This window comes from Condylura cristata, unplaced genomic scaffold, assembly GCF_000260355.1.
Source record: "Condylura cristata isolate star-nosed mole 26May11 unplaced genomic scaffold, ConCri1.0 scaffold00003, whole genome shotgun sequence".
NCBI lineage: Eukaryota > Metazoa > Chordata > Mammalia > Eulipotyphla > Talpidae > Condylura > Condylura cristata.
The window spans coordinates 25,406,630-25,427,300 of NW_004567104.1; positions in this window are offsets into that span (position 1 = coordinate 25,406,630).

Sequence of the window (20,671 nt, forward strand, 5' to 3'; positions counted from 1 at the left end):
AGTTAATATTTATCCTCCACTTTATAGCTAATAAAGAGCTTTCAAATGTTCTATCTTGCTGTTCTCCACATCTCTAGGGATATATGTTGGAAACTTTATTATTATCCTCAAGTTATTCATGACAAATCTGAGGCTCAGAGGAATGAAGAGTTATGTATATAGACCAAGCAGGAACTAGTGGAGACAGGAGGAGACAAATTCCCCCAAATCCCATACCTCTTCTACAATCTCATATTGCCTCCTCAGAGAAGCCACAGAGAGAAGCTAAGAATTTATAGGGTTAGAATTATTTAGCAGAAATAATTCTATCTACCTGAGATTTACATCGACAAAGCCCTTTCTCTCCAGAATCTTACATTAAAGAAGCTTTGTTAGTGTGGTGGTGGTAGTGGTGATGATGACAACGAGAATGGCATTGGTGAGCCAGTCTGAGATTTTCCTGAAATAATGCAAGTACAGATGGTTCAGACATGAAATGATGACCCTGTTTCACATTTCACCTACAGGAACACATTACTTTGAACTATTCATTAAATAATGTTCCTCCTTTTCCTCTTTCTCTCTTTGAACCAACTTCTGCTCCACTACCTTATTTTCTCCTCACTATGAGGAGGAAAATAAGCCTTAAAACTAGGATAAGTGGCAGAACCAGGATGGAACTTCTTTTTAGTGATCTATCAGATGTAATTGAGTGTAAATTTTCCTTAAATAACTCAAAAAATAACTATTGGGCGAAGGTGGTCATGCTTTTTAGTTAACTAAAAAATGAAAAGCTCTTTAAAATAAGGGCTGGCTTTTGAAGGGCTCAAAGCATTCTGTCTTCAGGTAAGATGAAAATATCTTCTAACTGCTGCCTATAACAATTGACTAAAAGTATTATGTGTGTGTTTTGCCTAGATTCCTCTGGAAATGGATACACTGTGAAAGAAGTATAGAGTATATGTTATTCTTGTATTAGAGAGAGGAACAAGGAGAACAGAAAGAAATATGGAGAGTTAATACAGGGGTATATTTTAAGTAGCTTACCATAAAAGATGAATGACTATTTAATAACAACAACAATAGTGTGAATGATTGGTTAATCTGAGGAATGATCTCAGAAGCCATGTGAACTGCATAATAAGGCAGCTTCTTCCTTGGGGAAAGAAATAAGTAAATTATACTGCAACTTTTCTATTTAGGAAATAGTTTTGTTGGTAAGTTGTTAAATTCAATATACTCTGGGTTACACATCTGTGGGCTTATATGAGATCTCACAGCGTCCCACTTTCAACATGATAATGAGCTCTGAGATGGGTATGAGACAATGTACTGTCAAATTTCATATGTGTGAAATTGTGGAGATACACAGTTGCAATCATAACAAGGAAGTTGTGAGGTTGAGAGGATCCAGAGGGTTGTATAAATGAGATTTATACAGGAAACCACCCTGTATATCACACAGATCACTTACATCGCAACTCAATGCTATGCCCCAATATGGAGTCACCACTTCTATGAAAGCAGAATATCTTTACTATGAAAGCAGAATATCTTTACCTGTTTCCATTCAGATACAAAGTCACCTCTAGATGGTACACTTTATGCTACTTTAAGGTAATATTTAAAGTAAGAGGGAAGTTGATGGGTAAGAATCTTATTTCCGCCCCTGGGGTCCCAGATCCATATATATATATATATATATATATATATATATATATCTTGATTCCCATAGGAGGACTAGACTACATATCAATTTTTTCCCTAAATGGAAACTAAAGAATACTTGTTTTAACTTCCAATTGCATGTACTTCTGTGGTTATCTTTTCTCTTGCATTGGGAATCAAAATAAATTTAGTTTGATTTTTTTTTTCTACACAATAGAAAAAAAAGAAGTGAAAACATAATGTAGTATAGGTGGCATGTGTGTGTGTGCACACTTGTCACTCTGTCTTTCTAAATATTATGTCAAGGGAAATATGACATTCTCTAAATGATGAATATGTCAAGGGAAATATGACATTCTCTAAATGATCTAACTTTTCCTATTATTGTCTTCTAACTAAAAATGTACTGCATTTCAGCTTTAAAAGTTGTCTTTCCTTATCCACACTCACAGAGAACACAGTTGAGATACCATGATCTAAACTTACAACCCACCCCTGCTATTTAAGGAATCCCCACACACATCTGTGCATTTAGCTTAAGAGTAACTGTGGGGGTTTTTTTTGGTTTTTTTTTTTTTGTTTTTTGTTTTTTTTTTTTTTTGGTGGTGGGGTGTGCTGTGTGGGTTTCCCAACTGGAGTACTAATTTGCAACACCTACAGCTTGCTCATCTCATTCTGATGCTAGGGTGGTTTCCTTCTGTGAGTAAATGTCAGGAGGTGCTCTAGGCAAAGCTATTGCCCTCACGGAGCCTCTGAATTTAGTTTGTTCCAGGAATAGACTCTCAATTTCTATATGCAAGTGAACATTTGGAGCAGGTATATTAGCTAAGTCAGCTTTAAGAGATTGAAATAAAGACTTGCTGCTAAAAGCTAAAGGACATGCTTTGCTGTACATTATAATGTTGCATCAAAGTCAATTATATGCAAGCATTTTCTGAGTACTGCTAAGTAATAGACATTTGCTATTTTGTATTTTATGAAGACTCAAGAAGTCTATAAACCAAGAATTAGGAGTAAGCAGAAAATACATAAATAAAAAGGGAGCACAAAAACTAGTAAAGGTAATAAAACAAGTCAAAAAATCATAATATTTAAAGATAAAAGGGTGGTGACATCAGCAAGTTGATGGAGTAGGGTGATTTCAGCTTTCATGCTCCCAGTGAATGACCGAACAATTAGACGGTTATCCACACATAAAAATGACCTTGGGAGAGCACGAGAGTTCAAATAATAACCTGCAGCAATGCAGTGGTGTACAAATCCAGAACCACCATGTAGAAAGGATTCATGGTGGTATTGGTAGAGATTAGGTATCTGAAGATGTCTAGGAACAAATAGGATGGAATCTGTTAATATCAGTCATGCAGAGATGCCGTTATGGTCCCCAGTGGTCCACTCTGCAGAGTCCTAGCAGACTTTGCTATGCGGAACTTCAATAGCCACGGTCACATCTATTGATTGTCCGGAATTTTCACAGAGGAATACCTGGTAACGTTTGACAGCACAGAATTCAGTGTCCAGCTTCATTCAGGACACCGGCTCTTGCAACTGAAGTAATGAACAGCCATTACTTCCACAGACCTCTGAGAACAGGTTAATGCTCTGCCCTTTTAAGAAGTCACTGTTTCCCGCCATGAACTACCCTCCCACTACCTCAATGACAACACAGCCTGGACTTCAGGCTACACCTGAGGTCTAGCGCCAGAACCACGTTCACTCTGCCTACACCTTTCTCCATAGCCTGGCTGTGCAATTGCTTCATGAGTGCACATACAGAGAACACTGAAATCAACATCACAGTGGCCTAGACCCTGTTTAATGTGCAACCTGGCCTCCACGCAGGAAAAAAAAAAAAAAAAAAAAAAAAAAAACCTCTTAGAAGGAATTTTATAGTGATAAACACATATTTTAAGAAAGAGGGAATTCTTAAATGAACAACCTAACGTTATACCTCAACTATACCTCATAGAACTATAAAAAAATAATCTGAGGGCCCTCCCTGGCGCAGCGGGTTAAAGCACTGCACTAAGAAGCTTAAGCCACTTCTGTATGTGTTCGATCCCCCCCTGCCCAGGAGGAGATCCACATGGGGAGGCAGACCTCTCCTGACCTGCCCACTGCTCCCCTCAGCAGTGTACTTCGTCAGTCTGCCTATTCTGCTCCTCGCTCTGTCTCTGGTGAATCCTCTCACCCTCCACATCTCTGGCCTGTACCCTAGTTCTGTATGAATAAATAAAAAAATCTTAAAAAAAAAATCTGGGACAAAAGTTAGCAGGATGAAAGAATAGAAAAGATAAGAACAGAAATAAATGAAATTGAGATTATAATAACAATTTAAAAGAATCAGTGTTTTTAAAATCTAAATAAAATTGATAAACTAGATGAAAAAGTGAGAGACATGTTGAATAAGTTTAGTGAGATATGAAAGATGAAAAATTACAACGCATACCCCAGGAATACAAAGGTTCATAAAAAAAAAAAACTATCAAATGTTTTGTGTCAACAAATGCCAGCTTTTTCCCTGGGGAGCCAGTATCAACTGGCAGAGTCAGTTAGTGGATGAGCTTTACTTCATTTCTTATCATAGAAAATTTAGAATAAAATCTTTAACATAATAGTTACCTCTCCTAACAGTGCTTCTTAAAAACAACAACAAAAACACAATCATGAGGAAGAGAACTTGAAATTAATTTTGAATATAATATTCTCAAAATGTAGCATTCCGATTTGCAGGACTGTTTGGAGAAATTGAAAAATATTGAAGATTACACCTTTACTGAGATTTAACTAAAGGAATTACCAAGAAAACACCAAAAATGAAAGATTCAGAACAGGAAAAAAAAAAAAAAAAAAGACTGTTCTACCATGCTTTTTCTGATACAGGTTGGATATGGATAATAGCTTGAAAAAGTTTTACCTACTGCCACCTGGTGGTGGATGCCTGAAGCATAAGGCCCCCTTAAAATTCTTGAGCGACTTTATTTCACAGTGCTGTGAACCTCATTTCATGTCTTAAACAAAAATTAATTCTAAAGTTGTATTGAAATTCTTTAGATTGGATACATATAGCCAAAGATCATACATCAAAGTTGTTCAATGTAGTAACAAAATGTATTTTGGCAAAAAGCAGTTTCAAAAACAATTTTCAGGAAATCTTGGGGAGAATACCAAGAAATTGGCGTTATGTGGGAAAGTCGCTGCAATGGTATTTATTCCTGTTATTCTTTAATATAAAATTGTATTCTTGAATCAAATTGAATATCTTATATGGATATTTTATCCAGTAAGCAACGAAGATACCATGCAAGTTTTGAAAAGGGAATGACATGAAAATGTTTGTTTTTAATTAATAAATCTGACTGTAGTGTAAAAAGTGAGGTAAAATGGGGAGTTGGGAAAGCAGAAGTTTAGATGATAGAAGGAATTTGTGATCAAAGGCTTATAGGAACAAGATTATAAGATAAAAACTTGAACCTGGGACAGCAGTAGTAAAGATGGATAGAGAACTGAGATTCCATGACAACTCTGAAAATAGAATTGACAGGGTTTTATCATTTAATCATGGCAATATTCTGTAATATGTAATATTTTCAATATATACATATATTGAATCATGATGTTTACCTGAAATTGATGTAATGTTATATGGCAATTATATTTCAACGAAAATGCCCAGTGGATTAAATATAGCATGATTTTGCCACTGACTTTATATAAAAAGTCAACATATTATATATACATCTCTTCTTGCATATTAAACAGAACTCTTCCAACAGCTATTACTAATGTGTTCTTTTTAATACCTGTGTAATACTTCATAGTATGGCTACACCACCAATAATTTATCCATTATTGCATTAAGGGACACTTCCTTTGGTTTCAATTTTGTCTCTTTTTTTTCTCATCTCTACAACCAATGCTATAATAAATATTCTTGAGCATAATCAAAATATTGGAAAGTAACATTTTTACATTTTTTTCACTCAAATAGGATAAAATATGTGCTATATACAGAATTATGTTTCTCTAAAATTCATACATTGATGCCTTAACTCCCGATGTAACTATATTTAGAAATAAAACCTTTAGGGAGATCAGTCAAACCAAATGAAAATATAAATTGGGGCCATAAACTCAGAGGACTGTTCTTATAAGAAGCAGGAAAGGGCTGCATAGATTTCTCTCCTGGATTCCATACTCACATGCATATAGAACAAAAGCCACAGTAAGAGAGTAGCATTCTACAACCCAGAAAGAGACCTCTTACCAGAAACCAAATACCCTGTCAGCTTAATCTGGTACTTCTGGCTTCCAGAAACGTGAGGAAATGTTTCTTTGTTTAAGCCACCCACTCTATGGCATTTTGTTATACCAGCGCTGTTACATATATGGGTACCTTATGTGTTTTAAATGTCTTGCCTGCTTATTTTCAAACTTCTAAACTATTTTTCCTATTATTTTTCATATGTTCTTTTTTAAGAAATGGATTCAGAACCCAGATTATCTACTATGGTGAACTTTCTAAACTTTCTTTGATACAGTTTTTTCAATCTAAAAGAATATAATAATATAATATTTATTTCTTCATAGAATTGTTGTGGAGATTAAATATATCAACATTAGATAGATTAGATAGATAGATAGATAGAAAGATAAACAGATAGAAAGATAGGAAGATAGTTAGATAGAAAGATAGATAGGAAGATAAATAGGTAGGAAGATAGCTAACCTGGTAAATAGATATGCATTCTTTACCGTTGTTATAAATTTCAAAATTATTCCTTCTGTTAATTAAAAAAAAACATTTTTCAACAAATTAAATTGAATCTTTCCATTGCTTTCTCTAACATATCTCTTTCCTGTCTTTTGTTCCAAATCATCTCTCTAATTTCTTATTATTAGGTCCCTTTCCCTGTGTAGATATGGATTCACAGCTCGTCCTTATTCTTCTTCATAAAGTGTAGTCAAACAGCCCATCTACTGAGAATCCCTAAAGATCAATTGACAATTGATTCAATTAGGTCTCTAGGCAACATATTTTAGGAAAAGAATGTTGAAAATACTGTTTTTGCATTTATTCTCAAAGAATAAAGATTTCTTCAAACAATCTTCTGCTTTGTTCTGGAATCCATGCAAAATTAAAATAGCATTCACACCATTGGCCTTTGCTTGCCTGTTATGTCATAAATTCCCTCTGGGCACATAAATCTGTATCAAGATCAGGCTGATATAAGACATAGATTTATATGTTTAGAAATAATGTCAAGAATGAAAAAATGCTTGGAGCGAATACCTAAAAAGATTGACTGTCAAAAAAAATTTTTTGAAAAGCAAGGGGGAGGAAAATGTGTGCAAGCTGAAATACCTAACAACAGTTTCTCACTACCACTAAGCTCTACATCATCTCATAGCCCATTGAAAAATGGGACATAATTTTCAGGCTCTTTTTCCACAACGGCCACTGGAGGGCATTGCCAAGCAATAGTGAGGGTATTTCGAGCAAATACTTAATTTGGGGAAAGCTAAGGACTAAAGGTAAGATGTGGTAATAGGACAAAGAGTACTAGGGAAAATGAACATATAACTAAATAACTCAAGGCAAGATTTTGTTAAATCAAGGTTGAAGATTACTAAACAGTTAGATTGTGGAAGGCATTTGTTATGGATTTTATTCTCTGCCAGCTCACAGTTAATTGTTGTAATTGACTTACAGCTTTATGACCCTGTGTGACTTATGTGTCATCAGATTGTTATCTAATAATTTGAGGATAATTTTTGAATTATAGAAATTCAAAACCTATTTTAATGATGAAGGGTGATTTCATGATTCAAAGATAGAATAATCGGGTCTCTTCACAATGAGAAAAGTTACTTTAGGAAGGCAAAATATTCCTTTAACATTTGAATACATTGGTTAATTTCTTACTACAATGATTAAAAGTGTGACACATTGCTAAGTTAGTTGAAACTTGACTCACATAGATAGCTGTCCAATTAGACCATTGGCAAATCATGAGTTAGAATCCCAGATCTCCAAGTATCATTTAACATGTTTCCTCAGATAACTGATGCTTTGTCTGAACATCTTAAAACTGTGCTTCTGTGATAGACTTTACTTGTCAAATTTCAGTTCCACCCTCTCATTTTGTGCATTGGTATGCCTAGGTTTCAAGTCTTGTGTAAAAGGCAGTTTTGAACTGATGTTAATGTGCCTGTGTGTGGAATGTCTATATAAGTATATAACTAGCTTTATGTTTTAATATCCTGTCAACTCAGTGGCTTTTATATCTGGTGTGGTTTCAAGGGAATTCATTCTCATTTGCCTGTGTTTCAATGGGCATTATAGAAGATATTTTCCAGTGCCTTTTAACACTATGCTCTCCTGGATTGCCTCTGACATCAAAGACCATCCACCTTCTGTGTCTTTATTAACCCTTCTTTCTGATGTCAGAAATAAGGACTTAGAAGTAAAAAATCACTGGATCATATTGTAGAATCATTTATGAAAACTACAATGTCCTTAATATCCTTACAGAAAATTTTGAGGATTCTGCATTCATAAAATTGAACATGCTGTTCTGAAAAGAAAAATTTGGTTTTTGTTTTTGCTATTCAAAAAATGTCTTGAAAAGAGTAACATGAGATGACACATGATTTGAAAGAATGCTCTGATTAACTTGCAAAAAATAGATCATAGGTAGTGACATATCAATGTAGACGAATGTGGCTCTACAGCAATTCTCATAGACACTTTAGAAGTTATGTCATAAATTAACTTACAAGATAAAGTCTGTCTAAAGCATACCAGTAGGGTCTTCCATGATTTAGCAATAAGATCATAGACTAGAGGCTTCCTAATACTTTTTCATTCTAAACCGCTGGTGTGTTGGCTTGTCTACATATGTTTTAATCATATGTGAAAATATGTAGGATGAGGAAATCATGTTGCCATGAATACATTGATTAGAAGGATATTAACTATATTTTCAACTTGACAAAAATAGGTATAAGTCAAGGCAGACTTTGTCTCCCTGGCTCCTTGTCCATGGTTGCAAGGCCACTTCAGTTGGCCCCACGTCTTCAATGCAGACACGGCAGTTTAACATTCCACTAGATCTTTACTCCAATCCACCTTTACTTTCATGACCGTATAGATGTCTGGCAAAGTAAAAACTTCGAGTACTCCCAATATTTTTAAATCAAGGTATCAAATATGCACATCAGAAAGTCAGATAGGCCCTCCCTGGTGGCGCAGCGGGTTAAAGCACAGCACTGAGAAGCTAAAGCCACTTCCACATGAGTTTGATTCCCACCTGCATGGCGTGGCAGACCTCTCCTGACCCGTCCGCTGCTCCGCTCAGCAGTGTACTTCGTAGATCTGCCTGTTCTGCTCCCCACTCAGTCTCTGATGAAGCCTCTCTAGCCCTTGAGCCTCTGGCCTGTACCCCAGTTCTGTATGCACAAATAAATATATAAATAAAAAGTCAGATAGCTAAGCTCCAAGATCTTAGTTTAGGAACCAGAATGAGCTAGGTATAATTAATGTCCTTAAAGAAAATTTTGAGGATTCTGCATTCATAAAATTGAACACGCTGTTTTGAAAAGAAAAATCAGACTTCAAAAATAAAAACACGATTGCAGAAACAAAAAATAGATGGGCTAAAATAGAAGAATGAATACAGCTGAATACTGAATTTCTAAGTTAGAAAGATAGTCACCAAAAGGATTATTTTTTGCAATTTCCTGAATCATTGAAAATTTTCAATAAACTAAAAATAATGAAAAAAAATATAGGCCAGATTTATTGATTTTTATAATAGTAAGGATTGAAGGCAAAAGGACACTCAAAGACAATCTCCTTGGAAAGTTACAAAGAATACTATTAAAAAACAGTGTAGTTAGAGAAGAATTTAAAACAATAATTAAAGGTAATTACATTTCACAACAGCTATCTGTTCCTCTCTGTGGGACCTGCTGATCTGGTTTTCACTGAAAAGTGAGATCATCATAAATATGTAGGAAAATATGTAAGATGAGGAAATCCTTTTGCTATGAATACATTGATTAGAAATAAGAATGATTAGATGTAAATTAACTATATTTTCAACTTAAGAAAAACAGTCACAAGTCATAAAGTTGCCAAGTAAGTCGTGTATGTGTTCTTAGGATCAGGGCTGATCAAGTCACACTAGGTTAATAAATATCACCTTACATCTTTCTCTTGTTGCAGAAAAACATTTTAAGTCATAAAAATTCTATTTTTGAGTATCATAGTTGAATCTGCTCAGAAGAAGTGTGTGCTAATGAAAACATAGGCCAAAATTTGATAAAGTAGAAATAGTCATCTCATCAACAAAAAATTGGAACAGGAAGAAAGTAGGTACCGAGGCCATATATAGTGGATTCATTTATGAAAGGCAAATATATTATGTGCTATCTGGCCAAAAGTGATCAATATTGAAAGGACAGCAAAAGGTGAATATAATGACAAGAAACCTCGTGTGTTTTCAGGTCTATCAAACTTAAGATCATCAACTATAAGACCCAAATGTAGCTTATTTTATAATGTCCACTACTAATATATTAGTAATATGTACTTTTGCATTGTTCTCATTGTTCACAAAGTACTGTCTTTGGACTAGAAATCAGTTCCTGTTAATAGCTGAGACAAATTTTTGTTCAAAGAAAAAACCAGAACTTTAGATGGCAAGAGAAATTTTTTTAAATTTTTTTTTCTAAAAACCAGAACTTTAGATGGTAAGAGAAATTTAGGAATTGAGAATTTTTCTGTTCTTCAAAACAATAAATAGTGACTGGAAGATTCCTGTAGAGGAAATTTATTTGTTGGATGGACTAAGGATGGTGGTGACCAGATGCTTCTTAATTCTCTTCCTACTCTGACATTTTAAAAATATGCTTGTGTACAACACTGCTCTCTAAGTTTGTATCAAAGGAATCATCTATTAATTAACTTTCAAATAACTCTGCTTAAGTACAGAAGAGAGTTTATCTTGTATTTTTTAGTGTAATCCTTTCAAGGATCCTACAGTTTTGCTGAAAAAGGGAAATAAAGTAAGACTTTACTCAAATGTGGTTATCCCAAGAGTTTTGTACTTTCTTGCAATAAATGTTTTTGCTCCATTTAAAGCTGCAGCTTCTCCTTAGAGGTTCAGTTCAGACTTTGATGATGAAGTCAACATATTTGTACATACTTTCCTCACTTCATCCCCAATGCTCATAAGGATATCAGAATACCATAATGTTGTTATGACTACAAGTCCAGACCCACAGATTGCATCAACATAGAGACTCTGCAGGCCATTTACTTTAATTGCTAACATTTACTGAACACTTCCTAAGTACCAGGCACGAGACTCAGTGCTTTACATGTGCAGAATCAAATGTTCTTCTAATGTTCTCTGATTTGGATGCTAGTTTTATTGGATATTAAGCAAGATGAAATTGAGGCTCAAAAAAGTTTAGTGTACTCACTCACAAAGCTATTGTGAAAGAGAGGTGACATTTAAACTCAGAAAACTTGGATTCCAATCATTTGTTCTTAATCTTAAAATATGCGTTTTTTTGGTAAATTTCTATATAAAATTATATGGTCCATGCTAAAAAATTTTCTTGCTTTTAAACAAAATTATTTAACAATATGCAGTGAGAATTTCACATTTGGAGTTAAGACTTTAGAGTTTTGGTCCGTTTAAGACTTTATTTCAAGTGAATCATTTAGTGAGTGTTCCTCATCTACAAAGAGTAACTCACTTAATGACCTTTATTTGTCCCTTTTCAAGCCTTTCATAAATCTCCTTCACATTTATGTTCTTATCTATGGTTGATAAAAATAGCAGTGACTCCCCTCCTCCCTCAAACCCACTCTCTTACATAAATGGTACCTTTAGAGAGCACTGTAGTCTCCAAAGCCAGAAAGTGGTCTTTCTGACATGCTGATCTATTCTATGCACACAAAAGCATTCTTTAACCTGTAAATTAATATGTCGATATTTAGTTCTATAATGAATGTGGTATGCAAAGATACAATGCAAATACTTTCAGAAGAAGATGATTGGAAACAAAGGATAATTTTGGAATTGATGTGCAGAAGTCAAACTAATTTATGTAAACACCACATGCATTCTTAATGTATTTTTGTTTAAGTCCTGGAACAAATGCTAAACCGGTGGAAGAATATGCTGCTTCTCTGTGCTTCAGTGAATTCCTTATTTTGTAACATGAAATGATAAATGTTTGAACAGCTGCAATTATAAAGTTAAGAAACTGTATCCCTCCCCCCCCCAACACACACACACTTTTTTTTTCCTCTATGGCTGTTGATTGGAACTATGCCACAGAACAGTAATCTATGAGTGACATAAATATATTTTCATTCATTTTGCTGAGTCCCTTGTATGGTATAACATGCTCTGTGGGAGGTTCCTCTTAAGAATGGAAAGAAAAGAAAAAAATGTGAACAAACCAGCTTTCTTGATTTATTGTCTTGGAATAGTTTCGGAGATATTGTTCTCCTTTTGGTACAAGCGAAATACTTTTGCAACAATTGAGGACTAATGGGAAAGAGCTGCAGGTGGGGGTTCCGTTGTGGCCTTGGCCGCTGAACAAATCTTTAGCCTTCATTTTATCTTTGTATACTTAAGAAACATGAAGAGAAGTATTTGTTATTTCTTATTTAATTTCTTTTTTAAGCACTTGTGCTCTAAATATATACTATTATGCAGTTGAGCCTGTGTGTCTACTTAATCCATATGCAGTCATTGTAAATCCTTTTATTAGTTATATATTTGAAATCCGAGAACTCAGTACTTTGTGGGTGTTCTGGGAAGTCACATGAAAACTTACACTATGGCTTAACTTCCCTGTGGTCTGCTAGAAATGGATGGATGGGTCTGAATGTGCTTCTGCTGTGAAGTAACATATGCATAGACCATGCACTGCCACAGATGGAATCTGAGAATCCTCAAAGATAAGACTTCAAGTGGGCCTTAGGCTTACCACATTTCATAAATCAGGGAAGCAGTCACTACAGGTATTATGTGAGTAGAGGATTTGTTATAAGAATTAAACTACACAAATATGCAAGAACTGAGGAAGCGATAGTATACAAGAAGACTGAAAGATTTGAGAAAAGGTCACTGACCTTTAAGATAAATGGTCTTAAGCACCTAAGTAAGTGGACAAACGAAACTTTCAGGGAAACCCAGGAAACAAACCTCTTTGTGTGGAAAGAAACTTTCAGGGAAACCCAGGAAACAAACCACAATGTGTGACTGTGGGAGAGAGTTCACTGGAAGTCTGCACCTGTGGGAAGGTACAGCTCCATGTAGCTCTTATCTCTGTGAACCTCCAGCAAAATTTTCACTGGTGGATGTGGGATGTGCAGCTGGCAGTTGGGGAAGTGAGCAATAGGAGAGTAAAAGAAAATGCAGATGACTGGAGGCTACTGGACTCCTGTACATCTATTTATCACCATGTGAGGATGAGACAAAAAGGAATGGCCACTTTTTTATTCTGGCAAATATTAAATTCCTCTTTGGCAAGTCTAACCTAGGATCACCCCAGAAAGGGATTCTGGGAAATGTAGTTCCTAATCTTATTCACCACCATCCAGCACAATGGCCAGTGTTCTGAGTTTACAGATAAGAGGACTGCATCTCTGAGGAAATTGAGCAAACAAAGTTTGATGAATTAAGAAGTGACAAATCCAGAACTAGACTTAAATCTATCGGTTATGGGAGCAGCTTTTTTATCCTATAAATCTTTTGTTCAGTTCACATCTGTATTATATGCTATGTGAATATAATTATTTGTGGACTAAATTTTTATATAGATAATTTACCACATATTTCCATTTGAGTTAATATAAAAGGTATACACAACGATTAATATAATTGAGGTGTTTTTGTTCTCAACATTTCAAGTTTGTTAGTTTGAATTTGATCCTTTTGGTAGGGAAAGGGTATTTGTACAAATATCCTACATAATTGAATCATTATTAGAAAGATTTTTCATTCAAATTATTTCAGAAAAAAAAATGAGACCAAGGAAAGCAAAGACAACAAAATTATAATAATTATGATTTATTAATAACTATATATCAGTTAATAAGCACTTTATTTCTCTTACCTAATTTTCTCAAGATGTTTCCTTTGCTTTTAAAGTTTCTTAGTTGTCTGTTGATGTTGTGTGTGCCTATGAGTTTATACGAATAGAAGTTGATTAGGAAGCACAAACATCTCTGTAACAAGAGTCACCTTGTCATAAGGAAGGGGATCTTCGTTATAAGTCATCATCTGGCTTTCACCCACCCTTTAAGGTTATCAGAGTTTTGACAGGGTGAAACTAAATGAGAACGGTAATAAATAAGCTTTGGGAAATATAGAAAGTTCCACAGTCAGACATTTGAAAACCAGAAAAAATGAGCCACATACTATATATGGTCAGATAAATGGAATGATTTGATTGTTTTTCTTGTGAATTCACTATGACCAAGTACTAGCCACCAGGACATTTCCTCAGTTGGGCAAATGTTTGCAATTAACAACAGTGCCCAGCATGAGAGTAAGCCTTCATCAGCACCGGAAATCTCACCAGGCCTTTACTGGTACCAGCCATTAGCAGGGAGGGCTGTTTCTAATAATTTTTTTTGTTCTCTGCATTTTTTTATAGCACTCTCTTTTTGTTTGAAGGCTGAAATATAGTTTTCTTATAATTCTTAAGCTGCGAACTACAATTTTTCCTAGAGTTACTTCTTTCTGCATAGACTCTATCCCCTTCAAGTTATTTTATTTTCTGTTAATTTTTTATCTCTTTTGTATTAAAGGTTTTCTTTGGTTATATGCCCATCCCTGAAATTTGTCTGCTGATATTTAAAAGTGGGGACCACAAAGTTGTATTGGATTCTCTAAATGTGTGCGGGGTACTTGTTACTTGTAATTTTACTTGTTTGAACTGTTTGCATAATATTAGCTATCTCTTTGTGCTGATCAGATTGAAGGAGATTACTCTTCCAATATTGTTACATCATGAAGTATTTTTTAAAGATTTATTTATTTATGCATACAGAACTGGGGTAGAGGCCAGAGGAGCAAGGGATACACCAGAGAGAGTGGGGAGCATAACAGGCCGACTGACCAAGTACACTGCTGAAGGGAGCAGCGGTGGGTCAGGAGAGGTTTGCCTCTCCATGTGGATCATCTCCCGGGTGGGAATCGAACTCATGCTAAAGTGGCTTTAGCTTTGTAGTATGGTGCTTTAACCCCCTGCACTACCAGGGAGGGCCATCAATATATATTTTTAAGTTTTTTTTTTTTTTTTTAAGGAGAGAGTTTGATGTGATCAAGGGTTTTTCTTTTTTTTTTTAACTGTGATATTTCCACTGCCTTATAAAGACTCACAGCAAACCAAGACAAGGACAAATGAATGGGAAGTGTTAAAGTTATCCTTGTGAAAGTGAAACCTAAGAAATTTTGTGAGTTGTCCATGTTCTCTTAATTGTTGAGTGATATGATTAGGATTGGAACACAAAACAAAGTGATTCCATAGGCTGTACTAAAAGTTTTGTGGCCTAGAGAACAGATGCAAGGCTGGAGTACAGCTTCTTGTAAGTTTATGAGAATGATATGTTTCTTATATATTGGCCTGAAGAAGTGAATACAAAAGTACTTTGAAGTTAGAAACAATATTACTTGATCACTTAACTATAACTGAAAATTTTTTCTTCTTCTTTTTTTTTTAATCAGGGAGAGCGCGAACGCACTACCTCAAATCATGCTGTCGAGTTTCCAATATTTGGGGAAATCAGAGAGGTCAGCACATCTGGAGTGCGATGGATAAGCCTCACCCTGGGAAAACCACCTTCAGGATCCTGGTATCTCCCCTGCCAGGTAAGTATTATAATTTTTTTATTCTTTTACCCAAAAACATGCATTCTAAATCTGTTAATTCTACCTTCAAGTTAAACCTCAAATATATGCTTTTTGCTTCAAGTCCACTGCCATCATTCTAGTCTCCACACAATCATTTATATTCTCCTAGCTTATCACAAAATCTTCCTATCTGATAACCTCACATCTATTCTTGTCTGCCTCTCACACATAATGTATGCAGAATCTAAAAAGAACTATTCTAAAAATCATACAATGCCCTTTCCCACTTAAAACATCTTAAAGCTTTTTCATAGCAACAAAAGTAAAATAAGAATCCTTTGCCAAGTCCAAACAGCCTGCAACAGCTGATTTCTACCAATTTTTCCAAACTTAGCTTTTACTTTCCTAATTATATTCTAGCCATAATGGCTGTATTTCAAATCCTTAAGCATACTGAGAGAGTTTCTGCTATAGAATGTAATTTATGCTATTCTGCCTAGAATGTTATTTCCACCACTAACTTGTATGACATAACCTACACAACCCTGTAAGTTAGCACCTTCATGATTCTTATAATCTTTCAGATTTCCTACATGTAATATCTAGATAACCAGAGAGATTGCCAAGAGAAGCTATAAAGTACTATTTATTGTTGCATATTATTTTACATTTACACTTATTCCAACCACAAATATCAGAAATTATTACTAAATAAAAATCTGTTTTTATAAATCCACACACTGGTATTTTTATTGTTTCTTTGCATATAATATCTGACAAATAAAAGTACTGTAAAAGCATGTTGGGTAAATTCAACAATTTGCTTCACATACAAAACATGTGAAGCAAGTAATATACAGTTCTAACATATTCAAAAAACAGTTTCATTGAGTTGTCAGTGGGCCTTAACTAGTTAACACAAGGAAAAGGACAAAGTATAGACCCTGACACACTTGAAGAACAGTAAGTCAACTGCCAAGAAAGAGAAAGATAAATAGTGAACAAAGATGCAACTTTTCAAATAATAAATACCTTCACTGGAATACTATTTTGATATATATATAAAGACTGATTGACAGCATAGATTAAAACAGTATTTAAAGCAATATCACATTATAACATTATATAAGTTTCAGGTACATTTCTTACATGTGTGGAGAATAGTCTTAGGTTGTTCATTTGTTCACTAGCTTTTACTATCTGAACACTGTGACATCTTAGTGCTTTTTTAAAGATTTATTTATGCATAAGAACTGGGGTACAGGTCAGAGATGCAGGAGCAGTGAGAGGATTCACCAGAGACTGAGAGAGAAGCAAAACAGACAGACTGATGAAGTGCACTGCTGAGGGGAGCAGTGGGCAAGACAGGAGAGATCTGCCATGCTATGTGGGTCACCTCCTTGGTGGGGATCAAGCTGGTGCTAAATCTGTAGCTAGCTTCATAGTGCTGTGCTTTATAACCTATTGTGCTACCAGGGAGGACCCTCTTAGTGCTTTTTATGTGTGTAGTGGCCACTAACAATAAATTTATAGTGTTCCTCTCAAGGTTTTATCTTTGTCTTTTGATCAGTAGGCACTTGAATCTTTCCTCAATTTTCTGAGGTCTTAGAATAAAGTGAAGTTGGAAATGAATCATAAAATGTAACTGGTTTTTATGCTTAGCAGTTGTAGATTTGGGTAGAGAGTGTTTTTAATATAGGAAACAGATGTACAAAGACTGGAGGTGAGGAACTGCCGAAAATATATTGGGAGGGATAAGTTTGGTTGAAGTGTGCAATGGATGGTTGGTGCTGAATTATAAGCACCATAAGGCTATATTGAACCCTTTTCCTAATGAGCAGTAGGGATACTTATTCATCAAGGGAGCAGAAGCACAGCTCACTAAATATGTATTTCTTTTGTTTGTTTTAAACAATAATAAGTGTATATATAAGCCTCTGCTTTAGTAGAAGCATTCTGATAGTAATGAAAGAATAGTTTGTGTGTGTGTGTGTGTGTGTGTGTACATATATGTATAAGTTGACAGAGAGCAATAGAATATGAGCCAATGGAACACTCTCTAAAAGAGATTCTTTCTTTTTTATAAAGATTTATTTTATTTGGGTATACATTACTTGGGTACAGTTTAGAGGCACAGGGGCAGTTAGGGGATTCACCAGAGACAGAGTGGGAAGCAGAATAGGTGGACTGACTGAAATATATTGCTGAGGGGAGTAGCAGGTGAGACAGGAGAGGCCTACTGTACCATGTGGGTCACCCACCCATGCTGGCTGGGATCCAGCTCGTACTGTAGGACTGAGCCTAGCTTCACAGTGCGGTGCTTTATCCTGTAGCACCATCGAGGGCCCTAAAAGAAATTGTTTCTATAGATCAAGGAAAACATATCTACCAATCAATGGATATATAACATAGGACAAGTTGTATCTCTCTAAACCTATTTTCTTTACCTCTGTTCTATAGAATTGTGAATGGCATTAATAAAAGACAGTGCAAATATAAGCACTGTGTCATGCATATAATCAATGTTCAGTGTTGATGAAGTCAATGAAGACACAATTTCATCAGCATGTCTCATAGAATATTTTAGTTTTTTCTTAATGAAACATTTTCATAGCTGCAATAGCCTATAAAAGATAAAGATGCACATCAGCAAGGTCTTTCCCAAGGTTATCTCTGGTTCTCCCTTAGTGAAGGGGGACTTACTAAAGGGGCCTGAGGGAAGGAGGTCATATCATCAACTAGAGTTTCAGTTATTTTCACTATACAAATAGAAAGACAAAAAACTCATGAAAGAACACTCCATTATGCTTGAGAAGCCAAGCATGAGCTCTGATATTTGCTCTCCTCCCACAATGAGTTAAGTGTGATGTTTCACTTGGACTATTTGTAGACACTTGGCCCTTATTTATTGTCTTGCATTTCTTTAACCCAATCTATGTATAAAATGGAATGGCAGAGCTAGTCTCCTTTATTTACTGCATTTTTCACCTTTAAATGACTGAGGTCCTTTTCTAGTATAGAAACAAGTAGAATTTCTGTCATAATTCAATGACTGGACAGGGAAAGAATTTCTGCAGTGGGCATGTCGATCAGAAGTTACTATGTTGCGTTTGGGGCTAGTTTTTTACTAGTTTCCAAAGACAATGATAATGCTGGATGGAGAATATACCATATATGCATATGGAATTGAAGGACAGTAGTTATGGTATTATCATTTATTCATTTTTTTAAAAAAACTAAGCAATTTAATTTAAACAATTACCTCAAATGGTCATATACTATATTGAAAGATAGGATATCAGGATAAATAATGCCATTTAATATATGAAATTTATTGACCAGCTTACATAAAATTGTAGGAATTCAATCAAGTTTATGCAAGAGTTCTTTCCCGGCCCTCCCAGGTGGCCAGTGGGTTAGGAAACAGCATTGCAAGCTGGCTGCCTCTGCTTTAGTGTGAGTTTGATCCCAGGTCCTAGAGATGATCCACATGGCACAGCAGAGCTCTCCTAAATCGCCCACTGCTCCCCTCAGAGGTATACTTGTCAATCTGCCTGTTCTGCTCCCCACTCTGTCTCTGGTAAGTCCTCTCACTGCCCCCGACCTCCAGCCTGGACCCCAGTTCTCTATGCATAAATAAATATTTTTAAAAATGGATTAGAAAATAAAACTTCATATAAAAAACAGAAATATGTTCTCTTATATAAAAAAAGTTATTTCCCTCAAATATTCTTACAGAGTGATCCCACAAATAGGCTTGCCCAATAGACTTAACTAAGTAACCCTGATACTTTTCAACTTATAGTTTATAGTTAATGCCTTTATAGCTATTTAATTTGATTTGATCTATGAAGATTTGATCATCTATAATAATGTCTTTTCATGTTTTGCTTCTTTTTGGTGACACTTATTTCTCATACTGTTGGAAAAATAAAACTGCTGTATTTTTTCTCTAAAGTATTCAGTATGATGGTTTCTCCTCAGCCCTCAATGGGTGAATACTATTTGAAATTTATCAGAGCATTTTACTGTCCATCCCTAACAATTCTTAGATGGAGAAATTAAGAGAGCAAGTGAACATTGACACTAAATTGTGTATTAAAATTCTCTGGTTGAATTTATCCAGTGTTTCCATATGAAGGTTTGATGTTGGGATGTAATTCTAAGAAAAGTCTTATAAATTTTGCTGCAAGGAAATATCAAATATATTATTACATTTAAGACTCCTATCTCCTGATTTCTAGATGGAGTGAAAGGGAATTTGAATCTAATTATGCTTTAGAAATGAACTGAAATTATAGTTCCAGCTAAATTAATGTGAAAAAAATTTGTTTTTATCCAATCATCAGATTATGTTATGAAGCTCAATGTTTGGTCACTTTCAATCTATTAACACCATGAAGACTACTTTTGGCATCTGTTAAACCACTACTAGTCAATATACTGTTATAAATTTACTATCTGGAAATATCTCAGTTAAGAGTTACATAGATATAAATGTCTAGTTAACCTGGGCACAAATGATTCACTGAAAATGTCAGCATTTTTCTCTTCATTTGGAGAAAACAGATTTTTTTAGGTCAAGAACTGCTGATTAAGTGTCAGTGGAACTGGATGAGGAACTGTTTTATGATAGCAGACACAACCTAATCTATATCCCCAATAGAATGTCTTAACAACTTTTTTGTTCAGTAAATCAGAGTAATTAATTCATTTGCATGAAGTTAAAAAGTAGAAGATCTGTATTTAGTATTCCATTAAGAATCTCTGAATGAATTACTCATTTGACCACATAAGAAGAAAGAAAGTCTATCCAAACTTCCTGAGACAGTATTTATATTTCTTTGTCTGATATAACTGTACAAAAATCATGCTGGAACTCTGGGATCAAATGTGCCCACTCCAGTGAAACAGCAAAAATTTCTCTCAGAACAAATTTGTTGTTTCCTTATTGCTCTGTTAACTATTGAAGGTACAAATATAATATCTGTAAATGAGATAGCCAAATTTGCAATGCATAATTCTTTTTTAAAAAAGATTTATTTATTTAAGCATACTGACTAGGGTACAGGCCAGAGAAGTAGGGGTGCTAAGAGGATTCACCAGAGACACAGTGGGGAGCAGAACAGGCAGAT